We start from the raw sequence: 19,329 nt of genomic DNA on the forward strand, positions 1-19,329 counted from the left end.
TGCGTGTGTGTGAGGGTGTGTTCATGTAAGCGTGTGAGCAGAAGAGGACAGGTTGTAATCAATAAAACAGGAGTAAAACAGGAGTTAAATAATTTCGTCCATTAGCCTGAATCATGATGGCAAAGAGGCCAGGACTGAACAATGAACCCAGAAAACGCTCAGCCAATTCCAGTGAGTAACGCGCAGCAGGAATCCAGCACCAAACCTACACGGGTCAGACAACAAGCACCAGACCAGCAGAGCCGTCTGCCGTCTCCCAGCGCTGCGGATAAGCGGCCGAGCGAGAGGAGCCGGGGAGAGAGAGAGTTTACCAAATGAGCTGCTAGCCGCCACGCTTCAGGGAATCTCCCACATTTCAAAAACAGACACTCACTTCAAAATTAGCTGCTGCTTCTGCTTTCAGCACCTGCTGCCAAGAAAGACACGTGCAACAATACCGTCCTGCTAATATGACACCAGAGGAATTATGGGAAAATGTCTGTAAAAATGATGAGGTCAGAGGTCGTGCTGAGAGTGCGGACTGCATCAGAAGCTCAAAATCGCTTGGTTTACCCCCAAAGGATCATTAAATGAGGTCATAGTTCAGATGATCTGGATGGTGATGCTGTGGGCTCCAGTAGCAGTCAGTCCTGCAACCAATCTGAAGAACCCTCTGACTGAATACTCTCATGCTAACATGCTAACAGCCCAACATCCAGATAGCAGAGATTTCACAGTAACATGATGACATCATCAGCTGTGAGCAGCTCTGCTAATCCAGCTCCTTTGCTTTAGCTGCACTTTAAATCTGTCTGGAGGTCACAGCATGGACATGATCCTCGTTCGTTCATACGCATATGAAACACTAGATCGTTTTATTTTAATGTGAACGGCTGGGCAGGAGGGCTCGGCCCCCCGCTGACCCCTGTGAATCGGCCCTGCTCAGGAAATTAATCAATCAATCAGATTTTATTTGTATAGCACATGTCAGCAGCAAGGCATTTCAAAGTGCTTTACATCATAAACACAAAAACACAAAGTCATAGAATCAACAATACATTGTTCCATATTACATTTCTAATCAAACTCTAATCAGCTGGTTTTTACTTGAGATTTAAAGGAAGTCAGGGTTTCTGCTGGTTTACAGTTTTCTGGAAGTTTGTTCCAGATTTGTGGTGCATAGATGCTGAAAGCTGCTTCTCCTCTCTTGGTTCTGGTTCTGGGGATGCAGAACAGAACCAGAACCAGAACCTGAGAGTCTGGAAGGTTGATACAACAACAGCAGATCTTTGATGTATTGTGGTGCTAAACCGTTCAGTGATTTATAAACTAACAACAGGATTTTAAAATCTATTCTTTGAGCTACAGGGAGCCAGTGGAGGGACTTTAAAACTGCTGTTATGTCTCTATCTTCCTGGTTTTAGTGAGAACAGGATGAATGAGAGCAAAGTGTGAGGAAACTCCTCTGTCTGCAGCTTCCACAGCCTCCAAACGCCTGATGGCGGAGCTGCTGGTCGGACCGAACCGAACCGGCAGCCGCGTTCATGACAAACCAGAGAGCAGAAACAGAGAGCAGCCTCCGCTCTCCGCACGCACCGCACGCACACGCACACAGACCCAAAGAGCCGCTCAAGTTGGAGGCTGAGCGGAATGTAGATGCGGCTGAGACAAGAGCCGAGCCGTGATTTGCACACAGACAGAGGGGCAGCCTGCGCTGCTTCCCCCGGCGCCCCGGTTCGGTGTCCGGCCCAGTTCGGTCCGGTCTGTCCACTAAATGTGAACAGAGAGGTTTTTTTGAAAGTGAGCGGAGAGCCGCGGATCACCGAGCCGACACTCTGCAGCCCAAACTCGGCTTCAGAGCTGACAGCCGGTCGGAACTCTGACTCGGTTCCGATGGACCGCAGGTGATTATTGCTGGAAGAGTCGCTAAACTTAACAAACCGCAGCAGCAAATCTCTCTTACACACACACACGCACACGCACACGCACACCCACACACACACACACACACACACACACACACACACACACACACACACTGGTCCTACCAGCTGGAGGAGGAAAGTCAGGAGGATGCAGAGTCCGGTCTCCATACTCGCCTCTGCTCGGCTCGGTTCGGTTGGGAAACACAGAATGATTCAAGAGAGACTGTCAGAGGCGGGGAGAGCTCTGCTCATAATTCCTCCAGCCGTCAGAGAGAAAGAGAGAGAGAGAGAAAAAGAGAGAAAGAGAGAGACGCCTGCAACTTCCACAGAGACCGGAGCTGCAGCCCGAGAGGCGGAGAGCCGAGGATGAGGAGGAGAGAGAGGAGAGATGGATTTATGGAAGAGAGAGAGAGAGAGACCGCCAGCTTCCGGTTCGTGGGTCCATCAGAACATCGCGGAGGTTTGATCCTCTGCAGGTGAAGACAATCAGCTGAACAGATTCAGTTTATCTGAATCTGTTCAGCTGATTGGATTTAAAAAGAATGAATGAGTTGACGTCTGCGGACAGACCTGACCTGGAAATGATCCAGTTCCTTCACTGTGTTTATCCCAGTTCAATCAGCTGGTGTCTGAGCAGCAGATATGAACCTTCGTCCTTCCTCCAAACTTTCTCTGCTTATTAAATCTCAACACCAACTGGTGGGAAAGTTGTTTCCTTGTTTTCTGTCTTCTTTTTATTTATTTGCATTTTAATCAAATTTTAATTGATCAATGAAATTGTGTTAATCAGTTCGTCATCAGCAGCTGTAGGCCATACAGAACCGGGTCAACATGCTCCTTCATTTGAGTTGCATTGATGAGAAGCAGAACCTGATCCATTCCAACAGCTTATGGAGGCTTGCTTCTTAAAATAATGTCCAATAATGTAGATTTGTGTCCATCATGCAGATCCAGAACACACACACACACTACACACACACACACACTACACACACACACCTACACACACGCCACACACACACACACACACCTACACACACACGCCTACACACACACACACACACACTACACACCCACACACACACACACTCTGCAGACATGGAGCCGGGCAGAACCTCTGGGGTTTCTGCTCTTTAACTCTCTGCTGAGTGTAGAACTCCACCTCACTGTATTGGGTCAGCTGCAGAGCTCGGGTCAGCTGCAGAGCCGGGGTCAGCTGCAGAGGGGTCAGCTGCAGAGCTCGGGGTCAGCTGCAGAGCTCGGGTCAGCTGCAGAGCGGTCAGCTGCAGAGCTCGGGGTCAGCTGCAGAGCTCGGGGTCAGCTGCTGCAGCTTGACTGCAGGTCAGCAGAGTGGAGAAAACCAGAAATGAGAAATGAAATGTCTTTGTGTTTTAGTTTACTGTCTGTTGTTTCACAGACATTGTGTGTAACATTTGATGCTCAGCTCGACCGGTTCTACTGGAACCAGAACATCTGCTCCACCTCCAGCTGCTGTGGTTCTGACTCAAGCCAGCCTGTTCCCCTCCTGGCCTGTGGGGGCGCTGCACCAGCAACCACAGAAGGAAACGACACCAAAACCTCTGAAGACACTGAGAGCAACTTCCTGTTTCACCAGATGAAACAAGATGGAGGCGTCAGAGTTTAGTGATGGAGAATTTCTATTTAGTCTTTGGCTGAAGACCAGGAGCCATTTCTGCTGCTAGCGCTAGGCTAGCATGTTAGCTTGGTTGTATTTACCAGAATGCCCTGTGCTGTAGTCCACTTCCTGCTTGTGGAGCGCTCTCTGGTCCGCTTGGTGTTCAAAGTGAACCCAGACAGAGGTTTGGAGGACTAGAGGTCGGAGGTCGATTAGCGTTCATATTTCACCAACCGGACTTCCTAGACAAGCGGACTGGAGTTTGGTGAAAGCAGACTCGTTGCTGGTGGGACTGAAGTCTTACTTTGAGGCTACCTTGCCTCTTGGGGATAAATGAAGTGATTTAATCGAACTGACCTCTGACTGACCCGACTGCTTGATGGATCACAGAAACTTTTACCAGTCGTTTATTTGAAAATGCAGATTTTCTTGTGACCCTGACTAAAGAACGTCTGTAAACTCCTGCTGTGGTGTAACTGTCTGTGACCTCTGATAAATAATTCGACAACTCCATGATTACTAAATAGAGGACGGCTCATTCCAGTCCTGCCCAGCTCTGATTAGTCCCAGCAATAAGAGATGCTGTTACCCAACATCTGTTAGCTCAGGGGAAACAAGAAACCAATGAAAGCCCAAGTTAACACGGTGTCAGAACGGGAAACGACTGAAGCTTCGGTTCAGCGATGGATTCCATCATGCCGTCCGCCCAGCTGAAACCAAACTATTCCACTCTGGCCCAAAGGTCAGGTGTCTATAAAAGCAAGCCACCAGTCTTCCTTAAGGCTCAGAGCTCTCTGTCGGTATCTCCAGAAAAAGCAGACACATCCACTCTGCCTTTACTTTTACAATAGATGTGAAACAATGTTCCCTCTAAGCTGCGCCTGCGCAATCGCGCTCTGCTCACATATTCTCAGCGCACAAGAAATCTATGTAGCGCATAAAATAAAGTCCAACGTAAAGTGGACATTGAGCTCAGACATCAGTTTTGACTATGGACCAATAATTTTTTCCATACTACTTTGTGATCGAACTCAGTGAGTGACAGGAATCCAGCCAATGATACGATACGGTTCACTTTCGCTACGTGGGTTACGTGCCTTGGTCATATGGCCGTGCAGGTGAGAATAGAGCGTAGAGTTAAGAACGTGAAAGCCATCAGCTTATCATGTCTAGTGGGACATCCACTCACCAAGCCACAGTAAAAAAAAAGAAATGCACTTCTTCTAAGATCAAATGGAATCAAATCAAATGAAAGGAATGGTCTGCATTTGATATTGAAATGTTGAGTTCAGATTTTTGACAATGGATACTATGGATTACCAGTGTACAAATTTGACTATTTGTACACTGGCAAAGAAGTATGGGCCATTCTCCTCCACCCACAGATTATGGAGGCCATTAACAGTCAATATGCTGAATTCAAAACATAAAGCAAGAAGCAGACTGACCATCAACCTGGGCTAAGTGAACAACCACTGGAGAAGTGAGAAGGGCAGACGTGAAAAAACTGTAATTAAATATTTTACAAGAATTTATACTGCATCACAAGCTACAGAAAACATTTCATTGTGCAAATGTGAATGTTTTAATATGAACAACATTTATGTCTGAAAGGTGTAATGTCTCATTTCTCACCCTGGCTGAAGCAGGACTCTTACTTATAGCATGCTCATGAACAGCAATGTTTTCTTTTCTTTTTTTATTTTAATTGAGCAAATCACTTAAATTAAAAGCAAACGAATGAAAATTGCTGATGTAATTTGATTTTTTAATAAGCCATGCACTTTCTATGATCCCAGATTTATGATACTTGTGCGTGGCCACGCCGTGTACACTGATGATGCTCACAGTGGTCCTCAGTGGCCACGCCGTGTACACTGATGATGCTCTCAGTGGTCCTCAGTGGCCACGCCGTGTACACTGATGATGCTCACAGTGGTCCTCAGTGTGCCCAGGAAGCTTGTGTGTACGCCCAGACACATGAACAATTAGAGGGAACATTGATGTGAAATATGAGGGCAAAAATTGTTGTGACGCCTGAGGAATTGCTTTTCAGAGACAATTTCTCTGCCATATTCATTTTAGGCAACAAAAGAAGGAAACTTATCAGCAGAGACAACCTGGTGCAAAACACAGAGGGTCCATGATCAACTGAGAAGTCACCTTTGAATGAAGTATGAACCACCAAACTTAGTTTCATGTTTATGTTATTTATCAAAAATGATCAGCTGAGTTTTCAGAATCTGAGAAATAAAAACATTGTTGGAGAGTAAAAACCTCAGTTTCACCTCTAGTGGTTCAGTTCACTGGGAGCTCACCAGTTCAACGGTCACATGTTCAGCAACAACAGTTTTCTGACCGCAGTCAGGATCATTTCTCAGGAATCAGAGCTGACCGCGTCTCAGTCGCCTCCTTCCAGTTTAATGTTCAGGCTGATCCTTCAGCAGGTACGCAGTGACATCACAGTCCACAGGGGTCATGACCTCTCAAACTCACTCAGTGCTCCACCTGCTGCATGAAAATCTCCCTGCAAACAACAACTGATGGATTGGTCTGTGAAGTGGACGGTTGTGCTGGTGTTACATTCTACAACCAATCAACCAGGAGTTCATGTTTCATATCTGCCTTGTGATTGGCTGGCCAAGGAAGACTCACAGCTTCAGATATAGAATATGGCATCACTCCTATGGAGGAATTTTCCTGCCATAACCCAAGAGCACACATGTTCAGTCCAAAAGAACTTCATGTCTTTCTTCTTAAAATTTGTAACATTTGTACTCAAAACTTCTCCTGGTGCTCACACTTAATGTCTGCTCGCTTACGAAACGTGGAACTGCATTTTTGGCAGTCGCCTAGCAACCTCTTAGCCAATAGAATTCAAGTGTTGTACTGGGTGCGTTTGTTTCCTTATATCAGGTGAGCCTGGGTGGCTACTATTGATTGTAGCAACTTGCGCCACCCACAGTATGTAGAGGGAACAACAACGTTAGCTTTCTGCTCCGTAGTACATCCGCCAGCAGAGCTGCTGGTCGCTAACAGCTGCTGGTCGCTAACAGCTACTGGTCGCTAACAGCTACTGGTCGCTAACAGCTACTGGTCGTGACAGACAGAACAGAGACTAAATCTGAGTGGAACCAGTGGCGGCGCTAGACTTTTTTTCAAGGGGGGGCCAAAGGGTGAGCAAGGCTTTATCAGAGGGTCCATATACAAATGGACCGTTCCATGGAACGAAAGGAAAAAATATTAGTTTCCTTTTGTTCAAAATTAATTATAACTAGTGAGGTTATAATTCAAAGCTTTCATATGACATAGCCTACTTACATTTCAGTCATTATAAAACTTAATGGTTTTTCTCATATTCTTACCACACATTTCAAGCAAGAGCTGGGAGAAATAAAACATTAGAGGGCAGCATGTCACTAAAACATATGTTAAAAGAATCTGTCTAAAACACGATCTATTAGCACTAGCATGGCTAATATAATAAACCAGGCACTATGCAGCGGTACACAACCATTTTGTTTCTTTTTAGAAATGTATGACAAGAGCCGCCTCTCATTAGGAAGGTAACAGCGGTTACTGCTGAGCGGTAAAATGTTGGAAATACCTGCAAAACTCCTGACGGTGTAACTCTAAAGCCGTTGATGTGTTTTGGATCAAGCAGGACCGACATGTCAGTTTAACCAATGAACAGCGTCGGGCATCGGGCTGCCTTCAGGGACAGACGGAAATTACAGTTTTCCTGGCAAATCTTTGCCGATCTCATCAGAATTATATTTTAAAATGACGATTTCCAGTGGGGTGGCACTAGGGGGGGCAAGGGCTCTGTTGGGGGTGGCAAGTGTCACCCCGGCCACCCCTCTGGCTCCGCCACTGAGTGGAAGGAGAAGTTTTGAGTGTAATCCTTACAAGTTTTGAGAAGGAAAACATAAAGTCCTGCTGTCAGACTGAATGGCTGAAAAATTCCTCCATACTCTTCCTAGACTTTCGATTCCTGGCTCTAACCCTAACCCGGACCCTTCCATGTTTTTACCTAAAGTCCTCACAGTGTTGCAGCTCTGGCTGAATATCAATCACACGCAACTGCAGTAAACCAGAGTCAAATGTTATAAAGGCTACAAATGTTACTCCACCAATGTCATCATCAATCACTTAACAACAGATGTAAACTAGCTCAGCGTTTTCTATGGACTAAGTGAACATGAGTGGCGCACATGGAGCGGCAAAGTGAAAAGGATGGAAAATAGAGCAAGAAAAGCAAAACCCGGAGCAGACTTTGTTCCTGGAGACGAACCGGACTGATTTGTTGGCAGCGATTCAGAGCCGCACTAGTTAACTGTAGACTTCCTGTAGACTGACTGTAGACTCACTATAGACTGGCTGTAGACTGGCTGTAGTCTGCCTGTAGACCGACTGTAGACTACCTGTAGACTCACTGTAGACTGCATGTAGACTGGCTGTAGACTGACTGTAGACTGCCCATAGACTGGCTGTAGACTGCCTGTAGACTGCATCAGCCAGCCACCAGGCTAACAAGCCCTGTTCTCTGCGCGGTGGTGCAGCAGTGAGTTTTTCTGAAAAAGAAAAATCTGTTGATTTGGAGTTCAAAATACTTGGGGATTGTCAAAGACTGCATTGATCATGAAAACTTTTATTCCTGATGCAATCATTACATCCATCAATGTCTAGAAATACATGAAACAAAAAACATGACATCAAGGTAAACCAACCATGTTTTCCTCCTGATCCAGGAACAAACCTGCTGACAAAACCCACCAAATCAAACACCATATATTTCATCAACCCCATAGAGCTGAAGGACTTTATGTTTTCACAGTAAAACTTTGGTTTAGATCACAATCAGTTTATGTTTATGCAACATGAGCTGAAACCAGAGGGTGAGATCAGCAATTCCTGGCTTGCTGATCGAATCTGAATATTACAGAGCAGAAGCTGCTTTTCCTACACCGTCCTAATAAATCCCACACTCAACACAACTCTCTGCGGTGCTGAAGCCTTGAACTGTGCTGCCGTGGAACCATGTATGCATGTTCTCAATTATTTGGATTCATTGGGCTAATCATCTGGAACAACAACACAAACACACAGGGGACACTGCCAAGCAATTAGTGCCATTTATCTGATTTGAGCCACAAAAAGCCAATCTCTCCTCCTCCGTCTCTCACACACCGCCACAGGAAGGAAAACAACATGGCTTCCTCTGCCGTCTGGACAGGGAACGCTGATCCTCATCACTCCTCCAGAGTTGGAGGGAATTCCTGGTTCTCTAAATGTTTCCAGAGATTTGTCACCAAAGCAGTTCATGATTCATTTCCATCAAGAATATCAGAGTAATAAAGCAGGAAATGCGGCAGAAACTATTCCTGTTCGGCTTCCACCTGCTTGGTTTGGTTTTCATGCAGCTTTTCTTCTGTTTGGTCAAACAGCAGGTTGAAAATGATTTTCATCAAAAGAAGTCTCAGTCCAGCAGATCCGCCTGCAGATCAAACCAGAGATTTGTAGATTTTCATTTTATATGAAGATGAACTCCTTCCATCTTCATTTACCTTCATCTGGCAGAAGGTAGGGTGAAGAAATCTGACATCTAAATGTAAAAACATTTCTTTCTGTCGGTGCAAATCAAGCTGTGATCCAGAAAACTCCAGGGTTTAGGTTATGACCTGGAAACGTTTGTGTGCCGTTATTCTGGATTCTTGACAGTTAAACTGATCACATCAATCACTGTCTGATTAATTTGACCAATAATCACCTGATTGCTGTCAGACCCTCAAACTTCCATCTCAAACAGGAGTGGTTTCTGGAGCTCCACCGTTCGGCCATGTTTCTTCTGATTATTCAGAATTCACAGAAAATACTCAACTCTCCTTCTTTTAGCTATTTTTCTTCTCTTTTGATTGGATGTATATCTACATTTAAAATCAGGAGGTGAAATCACAGCCTGCTAGCAAACACTTGACCGTTCCCGATAGACACAGACTGTTCAGAACCGGAGTACACCGGGTCAGGGTTCTGACCCGTTTCGCCCTGATAAAATGTGACTTTTATAATAAAAAATCTGATGAACAAAGTAACCTGGGTTTCCAGGATACTTCAGGTGGTTTTACCCTTTATGGATAACCTGAAAGAGGACGATTAAAACTCATTCTCTCTCTTTAAACTCTGAAACACAGCAGCACATGGCCAGCAGAGGGCAGTAAGGAGGAAACGAACACAGCTAACAGCAGTGGAGGAAATCTGGATCAGGTCAATTATCTTGAAAAATACATTTAAAATCTTGTGGATGGAGAAGTTTCAGCATTTCTGTCTTCCTCTGCTGTTTACATGAGAGTAAACCGCACCACACTGCCCCCTCCATCACTGGTGGTATTACTCCACTTTTAGTGTTTGGCTCTAAACCAGAAACTCCCTGACAACAGACTGAAACATGAACAGTCAACGCAGAGAGAGGGTAGAGGAAGGCTGTAGGAAAATAAAACTTTAGCTGCTGCAGGTTTCATCTGGTCTGATCTCAGAGCCAAACAAAGCACAAGTTAGAAACTAATCTTCACAAGATGAATGGGAAATGATCAACAAGTCATATTAAAGCAGAGCACAAATATGCTAACATTAGCTCCACTGACCTTCTGATGAAGGACAGAGTTTAGTGAAGACTGCAGATGAATGTTCTGATATCTGATTGGAAACAGATGATAAATCTGTGGATATTCCAGGTGATGCTCGGTACGATGATGATATGAACTTTCATAACTGAGTGTTTGGCACTTTGGCACAGTGAGGCTGAGTTACAGAACCAGTAAACTGTCTGAGGAAAAGAGGCTGCAGCCTCCAGAAGGTCGCTGCTGAGAGACGAGGAATTAATGTAAAAGTGATGAGAGCGTTTTATTTTATTGCAGATTCTGTAATGAGGACATACAGAACCGGGCCACGACTCAGTCCAGCAGATGTCTGACCTGTTTAAGTTTTCTTCTGTGTAAATATTGCAGGCTCGTCGATCCAGATGACCCACATCTGGTAAGTCAAACATACAGCAAAAGTAAAACAAGCAGAGCATGAGAGAAACGCGGAGATGAAGCTGCTGTCCGAGTGCCAGGAACCCTCTGACCTGCAGAAGAAGATACTGCATGCTAAACGCCGAGCAAAGTGACAAACATAATTTAATCCAATTTATTTATTCATTAACACTTTGGTATTCCAGCTATTCTAGAAACTGTTTGCATTTTTACCGGAGAATCTAAATCATCAGAAGTTTTGTTGAGACGTTTAGCAGCAGAAGCCCTGAACCAAACCCGACCTTCAGCTGGAAACACTTTAACATCAAAATGATTTCTGCTTCTCTGAAGAGCTCACTGACGAACAAGGAAAACATTTCTGCTCACTAAATATAATTCAAGTGTCATAAAGAAGCTCTGGACTTTGACTGGACCATTCTAGCCCATGAATCAGCTGATTCATGACTGTTAAACAGGTCATGAATTAAAACAGTGTGTTTATCCTAGCTGCAGGTTCTATGCTGTCCTGTAATGCTAAGTTCATTAGCATGAAGCTACTGGAGCGAGCTGAAACATGAACGAAGCACAACGTGTCAGACCTTCACTGTGCAGAGAAACAAAGGGAGGCCGAGCCCCACTATTAGGTTGCCTCGGAACCAGGAGGCGGTCCGGGTTGTCCCAGAGGAGGCGTCTGGGTTCTGATGCTGTCCGGAGGAAACGCTCCCCGAGTTTCACCTCCACTGTGGCTGCCATCAGCAGCAGTCTATACAGTTTGAGTTAATTTTATAATTTTAATTTGGTGTATATAAGTTAAAGTGTGGTACAATATTTATGTTCATTGTAAGTTGTGTAAATATTTCTGAAGTGGAACCAATGTTTAATGATAGTTTCATTTAGGAACATATTTTCAGTTACACACGGCACTCGATAGAGGGCAGCATGTTTTTTGTCTCAGAAAAAGAAAAGGTTCGGCGAGGCATTAAGGCTCGTGTAGCTGAATTATAAGAAGACGCTACAGTTTCTGTATCAACCCTTTCAGGTTGAAGCGGCCAATGAGGTACGCATTTTTGTGTTTTAATTTGTGTGTAATAATCGTCTATTTTCTATGTGAATATTTTCTTTAAAAATGTATTTTGTGTTTTGTACAGTTCTCACGGCATAAGCATTAAATGCCAGTAACAACGATGAACGCCTTGTTTCGTTTTCTACCTGGAGGGAGTTATATCCACAGGCCGACGGCGGTTCTTCAGAACCGGCTCTGGGATTCTGCAGCAAATCGTCCTCAGATCATTGCCATTGTGAAACATTGACCGGTTCTGGAGCCAATCAGCGAAGCAGATTAAACACACATTTTATTTTCCAACAACTCGTCTTAAAAATATCTTCAGTTAGAAAAATGTTTTCATTTCCACAACATGTGTCATGAAGTGGTGAAGTGGAGATGGTGAGGCAGACGCGGGAGACCCAGGTAGGTGAATGGTGAATATTTAATGATGAAAAATAGTCCAATAACAACAACAAACAGTCAAAGACGTAGTCCGCGGCCAGGCAGCACGGCTGAGCGGAAGCCAGGGCTCAACGCCGGTAGCAACTGGTCATACAGGCGGCTAAACAACACACAACGGCAGACAAAGGCAAAAGTACGACAAACAACGACAAGAACCCGACGAGGAACAGAGGACACAGGAGGGACTAAATACACTGAGGGTAATCAGGGGAATAAGACACACCTGGGAACAATCAAGGGGAAGACAGGACAACGAGGAGACTCAGGACACAGAGAAGTCAGAATAAAACACAGAAAAACACAGAACCTGACAACATGATGGAAATCAGTTTTTTTTTTTTTTTTTTTGCTCAGATTAGTTTTTGAAATCTGTTTCATTAAAGTGATGCTACGACATTCTGCATTAAAGTTCAATGTCTGACAAATAATCTTTACTTTCCATGAATAATAAAGATCTTGGAAAGTAAAGAGGGGATGAAATAACCCAAAATTGAAGAATACCAAAGTCACCAAATGGAGCCAAACACTTGGGCTTTGACTTCAGGCCTTGGGTTCAGTTATCCTGCAACCTCCAGGTGTGTCTCTGGTCCAACACACCTGAGTCACATGATCACCTCCTCAGTGTGCAGTCCAGTTCCCCAGAGTCCTGCTCATCACCTGCTTCAGGTGTTTTGAAGCAGAGACTGACAATCCCTGGAGTTTATTACTGACCGACAGTGAGGCTGACAGAAGTTCATGATTTTTACTCAGGTAAATGAACTATAGATGTTATCTTTATGATCTATGCTAACATGATAACATAACACCACAACAGACTGAAGTTCAATATAATTATACATAAACAAGTACTCACTGGTTTATAATATACAGAGTTTGAACTTTACAGAGCAAAAGTTGCACTAAAATCATGATGTGATGAGACATATTTAGATAAAGAAACAATGTTCACCTTCTATGATCTTCTCTATTTGGAAAAAGAAGTTTTAGCTCATCCAGATCATCCCACCAATCATAACATTTTAAAATGATTAATTCAACGGGCTATCAATGACATCTGACTTTAATATTCTCATGTCTGGGAAAATTTGTGTTTAAATGATTATAAACTCATGGTGATAGAAATCAAAACATGTCTGCAGATGATTTCCAAACTTCTGAAAGGAAGCTAGATTGAAAAAAACAAAAACATGACCTCTCCTCAAAACGCTTTCTGCAGACGATGAATGAGACAGCTGGTGGATGATGTTGGACCGGACCGGACCGGTTTCTGTCCTGGTGTTTCTGGGTCCTGAGCAGCAGATGGTCCGCTGCCAGCAGAGACGGAGCGGCGCCTCCACGCAGTGAGCTTATGGTCTGCAATAAATTGGCTTTATAACTGTAAACTCTGCAAACGAGGGAGAAAATTCAGTGCTTGTTTGATTAAACATTCATCCATATTCTCACTTTAAACAAAGACTTTCTCAAAAGAACCGCAAGACAAATTTCTAGATCCGTTTAATAACTGGAAGCAGAACAGCAGCTTGAGGAACCAAGTTGAGGCCTTTGTTTCATGTTCCCTCATATTTTGGGTTACATGTTTATTCTTGTCATAAAGTCCCAGTTCTGATCAAAACAAGCTGTGGTGTTAATGCATAACCTCAACATGACAGCAGCTCAGCCATGGAGATCCGTCACTGCGGTCACTTCCACCTGAGCATCACAGTGAAGAAGATTTCAGTGACTTTGAACGCAGAACAGCTGTTGGTACCAAACGGGTTGATCAGAGTTTCAGAACCTGATGAAGTGCTGAGAGTTAGGCCGTCTTAGTCCGGTCGACCCGGTTCCACTGGAACCAGAACATCTGCTCCACCTCCAGCTGCTGTGGTTCTGACCCAAACCAGCCTGTTCCCCTCCTGGCCTGTGGGGGCGCTGCACCAACAACCACTGAAGGAAACACAAAAACCTCTGAAGACACTGAGAGCAACTTCCTGTTTCACCAGATGAAACAAGATGGAGGCGTCAGAGTTTAGTGATTTGTCTTTAGTGTTTGGCTGAAGACCAGGTAACAGCCTGGTCTTTTCCAGCAGCCTGGATGAATTTTGAGAAAGGTCAGCAGTATGGCTGAGAATCGCCTGGGAAACTGAAGACACTATTATAGCCAGAATTGGCTTTTATTATCTCATTCTTTTATTATCTCATTCATAAAGAGATACTTTGGTAGTATTGCTAATGATGTCACAAGTATGCGACGCCGCTTCTCTGTAGAGAACGAGGGAAGAACGTGCTGCAGCCGCTGGACATGTTAGCTTCCTAACTTTGAGTAACGCTCCTGGTTGTTTGAGCTCATTTTCATGTTTGGTGATCTCGTCGCCACTCAGCCATTCATCCATTCATTCGTTCATCCGCTCAGCTCTGTCAGGTTGGTGAAAAGTTTATTAAAGGCCAAAACTCGAGTTCCCAGCACCACCGCGGTTGTGAGTGTTTGACCGTCCTGATGAGTCTGGAGCCTCCTGTCTTCCCTTAAACACAACCAAGCGTTACAACCAGTAGCCATTTTTAGCTGCTAGCACTAGGCTAGCATGTTAGCTTTGGTTGTATTTACCCAGAATGCCATGTGCTGTGGTCCACTTCCTGCTTGTGGAGCGCTGTCTGGTCCACTTGGCATTCACATTCCACAGAACCAGAGTTCACTTCAAGCGAGGACCATTTAGCTTAGCATTCGCACCTCGACAACCAGGCTGGATTTTCTAGGCAAACGGACTGGAGTCGGATGAGACAAAACAGTTTTTAGCAGTAATTTAGCAGAATACAGAAAAAAATGGTTGATTTGATTGGAAAAATAATATTTCAGCAAAACTGTTGCCTGTTTTGGCCTGATGCTGGAGACGACGGGGCCACATGATAAGCTGTGGTGTGCCAGAATTGGCCCTGGGCCCCGAGTTTGACACATATGCTTTAGAAGGTAATGATGGTTTTCTAATTATCAAAATTAAATATTAAACTTTCAGTTAATCTTGGAATATCAAAAGCACATCAGCATTTAATAAATAAAATCAGAGCAGAAAAGGGAAGAAAATCAGTTTTCTGTTTGAAATGAATCTTTAGTCAAACAAATGGAGACAAACTAAAGTTTTTCTGGAACAAATCAGCTTCAGAATGAAAAACACTCCAATTAATTTCTATAAAGAGATAAAATCAAAAATATAAAGACACGTGGTGGATTATTTATTTTAATTTGAAAACCATTCAGGCGTGTTTCCTGCGTTTATAATCAGTTTGGATGCAGAATTCATCCAGAACTATGAATATACTCTGGGTGTTTTATGTTCCAGACGAGTGAAAATTTGTTTTTGTTCTTGTGAGCAGACGAAGAGCGAGGATGAGGAGCAGCTCTGATGAAGGCCTTCAGAGGAAGAAGAAGGTTTCTCCATCTCTGCTGCGTCTGAGCCCTTACTGACCGCAACGCCTAGGAATATTTTAGTGAAGGCTATTCTATCGATTATTCTTACAATTAATCCAGTAATTGGATTAAAACAAAAAGTCTAATAAATGATTGGTAAATCTGGCACAACATCGGTGTTACTGTCAGATTTCAATATCAGTTCAATGGGACCAGTTGAGCAGGGGATGAATTTCAGACCCGGGCAGCAATACGGGATGTTTACGGTACCTTCGTCATCACTCTCAGAAACTACCAGCCATGAACCGCCACGATGCTCCGCCTCGTTTGTTCAGTCCGGGATGATATGAAACTTATTGTGCGGTTTGTCCGTAAAGCTGCACTGTAACCATCGGCTGCTCGGTCGCCCGCCGTGTTCAGTCTGTCCTCTGCCTGCATCAACCCTCCTGCAGCTCTGAACCAGCAGCTCCAGAGGAGAAAAGCTGCCGCACTCCAGGCATCGCCCGTCATTTTAAGGATTGGTCCCCCAAAATCGCCCCGGACACTATCATCGATCGATAAAATCCCCACTGGCCGAACCTGAAGATTGGACATTACGACGATAACGCTTGGGTCAAAACTCAGAGGAAGTCAGAGCTCCGTGTAAATAACGAGCCGACCAGAACACGGTGCTGAATCATAAAACATAAACTCACAAAGCTTTGAGGCAGGGAAACTTTCCTAGAGGAATTTTAATAATCGAGGAACTGGAATCATTTGAGGGATCGTTTCAGCCCGAACCGGGTCGGAAACCAGAACCAAATACACAGAACCGGGTTGGAAACGGAACCAAACCTGCCTCAGGTTTCAACCAGGGGAAGCTTCCTGTTCCTTCCCGTTCAGAACCGGCAGGCCGCTCCAAGCCCGTGGATAAAGTCTCAGGACCGACTCAGAGTCTGTTGCACTGCAGAGTCACATCCTGTAAAGACAACTGCAGGAAGCGTTTCATGAAACAACCGGATGAAGCAACGGGACGAAACAACGAGAAGCAACGAGACGAAACAACGAGACAAACAACGGGACGAAGCAACGGGACGAAGCAACGGGACGAAGCAACGGGACGAAACAACGAGACGAAACAACGGGACGAAGCAACGGGACGAAACAACGGGACGAAACAACGGGACGAAACAACGAGACGAAGCAACGGGACGAAGCAACGGGACGAAACAACGGGACGAAGCAACGGACGAAACAACGGGACGAAGCAACGGGACGAAGCAACGGACGAAGCAATGGGACGAAACAACGGGACGAAACAACGAGACGAAGCAACGGGACGAAGCAACGAGACGAAACAACGAGACGAAGCAACGGGACGAAACAACGGACGAAACAACGGGACGAAACAACGAGACGAAACAACGGGACGAAGCAACGGGACGAAACAACGGGACGAAACAACGGGACGAAACAACGGGACGAAGCAACGGGACGAAACAACGGGACGAAACAACGAGACGAAGCAACGGGACGAAGCAACGGGACGAAACAACGGGACGAAACAACGGGACGAAGCAACGGGACGAAGCAACGGGACGAAGCAACGGGACGAAGCAACGGGACGAAGCAACGGGACGAAGCAACGGGACGAAACAACGAGACGAAACAACGGGACGAAGCAACGGGACGAAGCAACGGGACGAAACAACAAATCTGCCTGAAGGAGGCAGATTTGTTACTTTGCATATTAACAGCAGAAACTGCAGGATGACTCAGCCAACATGGCAACCACAGCCAGGAAGCGATATTATCTAGAGTGAGAGCAGATCTGACGTCTATTTCAGTCATCAGGAGGCGTCCGGAACATCCAGAACATCCAGAACCGTCCAGAACATCCAGAACCATCCATAACATCCAGAACCGTCCAGAACATCCAGAATCGTCCAGAACCATCCAGAACCGTCCAGAACATCCAGAACCATCCAGAACATCCAGAACCATCCAGAACATCCAGAACCATCCAGAACATCCAGAACCATCCATAACATCCAGAACCGTCCAAAACATCCAGAACCGTCCATAACATCCAGAACCGTCCATAACATCCAGAACCGTCCAGAACATCCAGAACCGTCCAGAACATCCAGAACCATCCAGAACATCCAGAACCATCCAGAACATCTAGAACCGTCCAGTTCTGGCCTTTCGGGTCGGTTCCTCTGTCAGACCAGAGTCAGCCGCAGCAGACGATGATCATGGATCAGAACCAAATGGAGCAAAGAGCAGCTCACCTGCAGGACGACCTCTGACCTCCACAACCGGGTTTATTTGTTTCTGCTGAACTCAGATATAAGCCGAACTGTTTATTCCTGACCCACATCAGACAGGCTGAGCAAAATGAAATGAAACGTCCTGCAGAGCATCACTCACCTCCACGACCTCTAAACCTCCACGACCTCTAAACCTCCACGACCTCTAAACCTCCACGACCTCTAAACCTCCACGACCTCTAAACCTCCACGACCTCTAAACCTCCACGACCTCTAAACCGAGCAGCTGGAGTAGAGAACAGGAAACTGGCTCAACGATTCACTGCTAAACTGCAGAGGAAGAAAAGGAACAAAGAAGCAAAACTTGATCTGAAAGACTGATTGGAGAAACACAAAGAATCCACCAGAATAAACCAGAATAAACCAGATTAAACCAGTTCAATAATTAATTTCAATAATTAGACCAATTAAACAAGCAGATAATCAGATGCAGAAGCTTCCAGCTCACAAAGATGCTTTCAGGAAATGGAGCAGGAGGAGGAAGAAGAGGAGGAAAAGGAGGAAGATCTCTGTTTTCTCCCTTTTTATTGGTAATAAATTTGTTGACGAAACATCAAAATTAACAACACAAATAAGTAATAAAACATAAAGCTGTTATATAACAAACACAAACAAATCAAAAAGCAAATCAATAAAATAAAAGGTTGGAGCTCAGATCTATTGATACTGGACGGATCTAATATATTGTCTGAATTCCTCTTTCAGTTTCTGATTGGAGAATTTAGATTTATGCACATGATAAAATAATGAAATGAGGTTGATAATATAAAATGTTTTATTAAGAGAAGAATCCAAAGGCAAAAGTCTTTAACAATCGTTTGGGAAATAAAACTTCAAATAAGCAGCAGAATCAACAGTTTGTGTCGACGGATCGTCTTCAAAGACATCTGTGAAAAGAGAGTCAATAACGTTTTGTTTAAAAACTTTGCATAGATAAAAACACCATAATATCACTTTCTGAAAAAATGACAAATATTCCACATTCTGGTCTTTACATGAAACAACTTTGCCGTCTTCTTGAGAAACTCAACCTTTGAATCTGATAATGATTTTATCAAGTCACAACAAAAGTCTGGAGGATTTTTGCTAAACTTAAATCAGTGAAACGTTTTTTCCAGTTCATCCTGGTTATTCATCTGAGCATCAAGTTCAGTTTATTATTTCAATTATAAAGAAACTTACAGCATTCACTCCTGACCAGCAGGGGGCGACAGCAGGCCATCGCTTGCTTTGAGCAATGCTTCATACGAGCAAGCATGTGGCAACAGTAGAGAGTAAAAATCTCTTTAACAAGAAGACACCTTCAGCAGAACCAGAACCGGGCTCGGTACGGCGGCCAAAGCCAGGCAGACCCGGAGAGAAGCAGACAGGAAGCTGAAGGCTCGGCGGGTCTGGTTGCCTTGCAGTGTCAGGTCACATTAGCCTCCGATGGAAAATCTGAATATTCCTGGAACAATTACTGAAAAACAGATCAACATGTAATATCAAATATTAAAAGGTCAAATCAAACCCTGCGACTTTCTGTAGCGTTTCAAAGTTCAGCCTGAACCTCTGAGATGAACTCTGCTTCAGTCTAAACGA

Source organism: Poeciliopsis prolifica, unplaced genomic scaffold (genome assembly GCF_027474105.1).
Source record: "Poeciliopsis prolifica strain line A6 unplaced genomic scaffold, Auburn_PproV2 SCAFFOLD161, whole genome shotgun sequence".
NCBI lineage: Eukaryota > Metazoa > Chordata > Actinopteri > Cyprinodontiformes > Poeciliidae > Poeciliopsis > Poeciliopsis prolifica.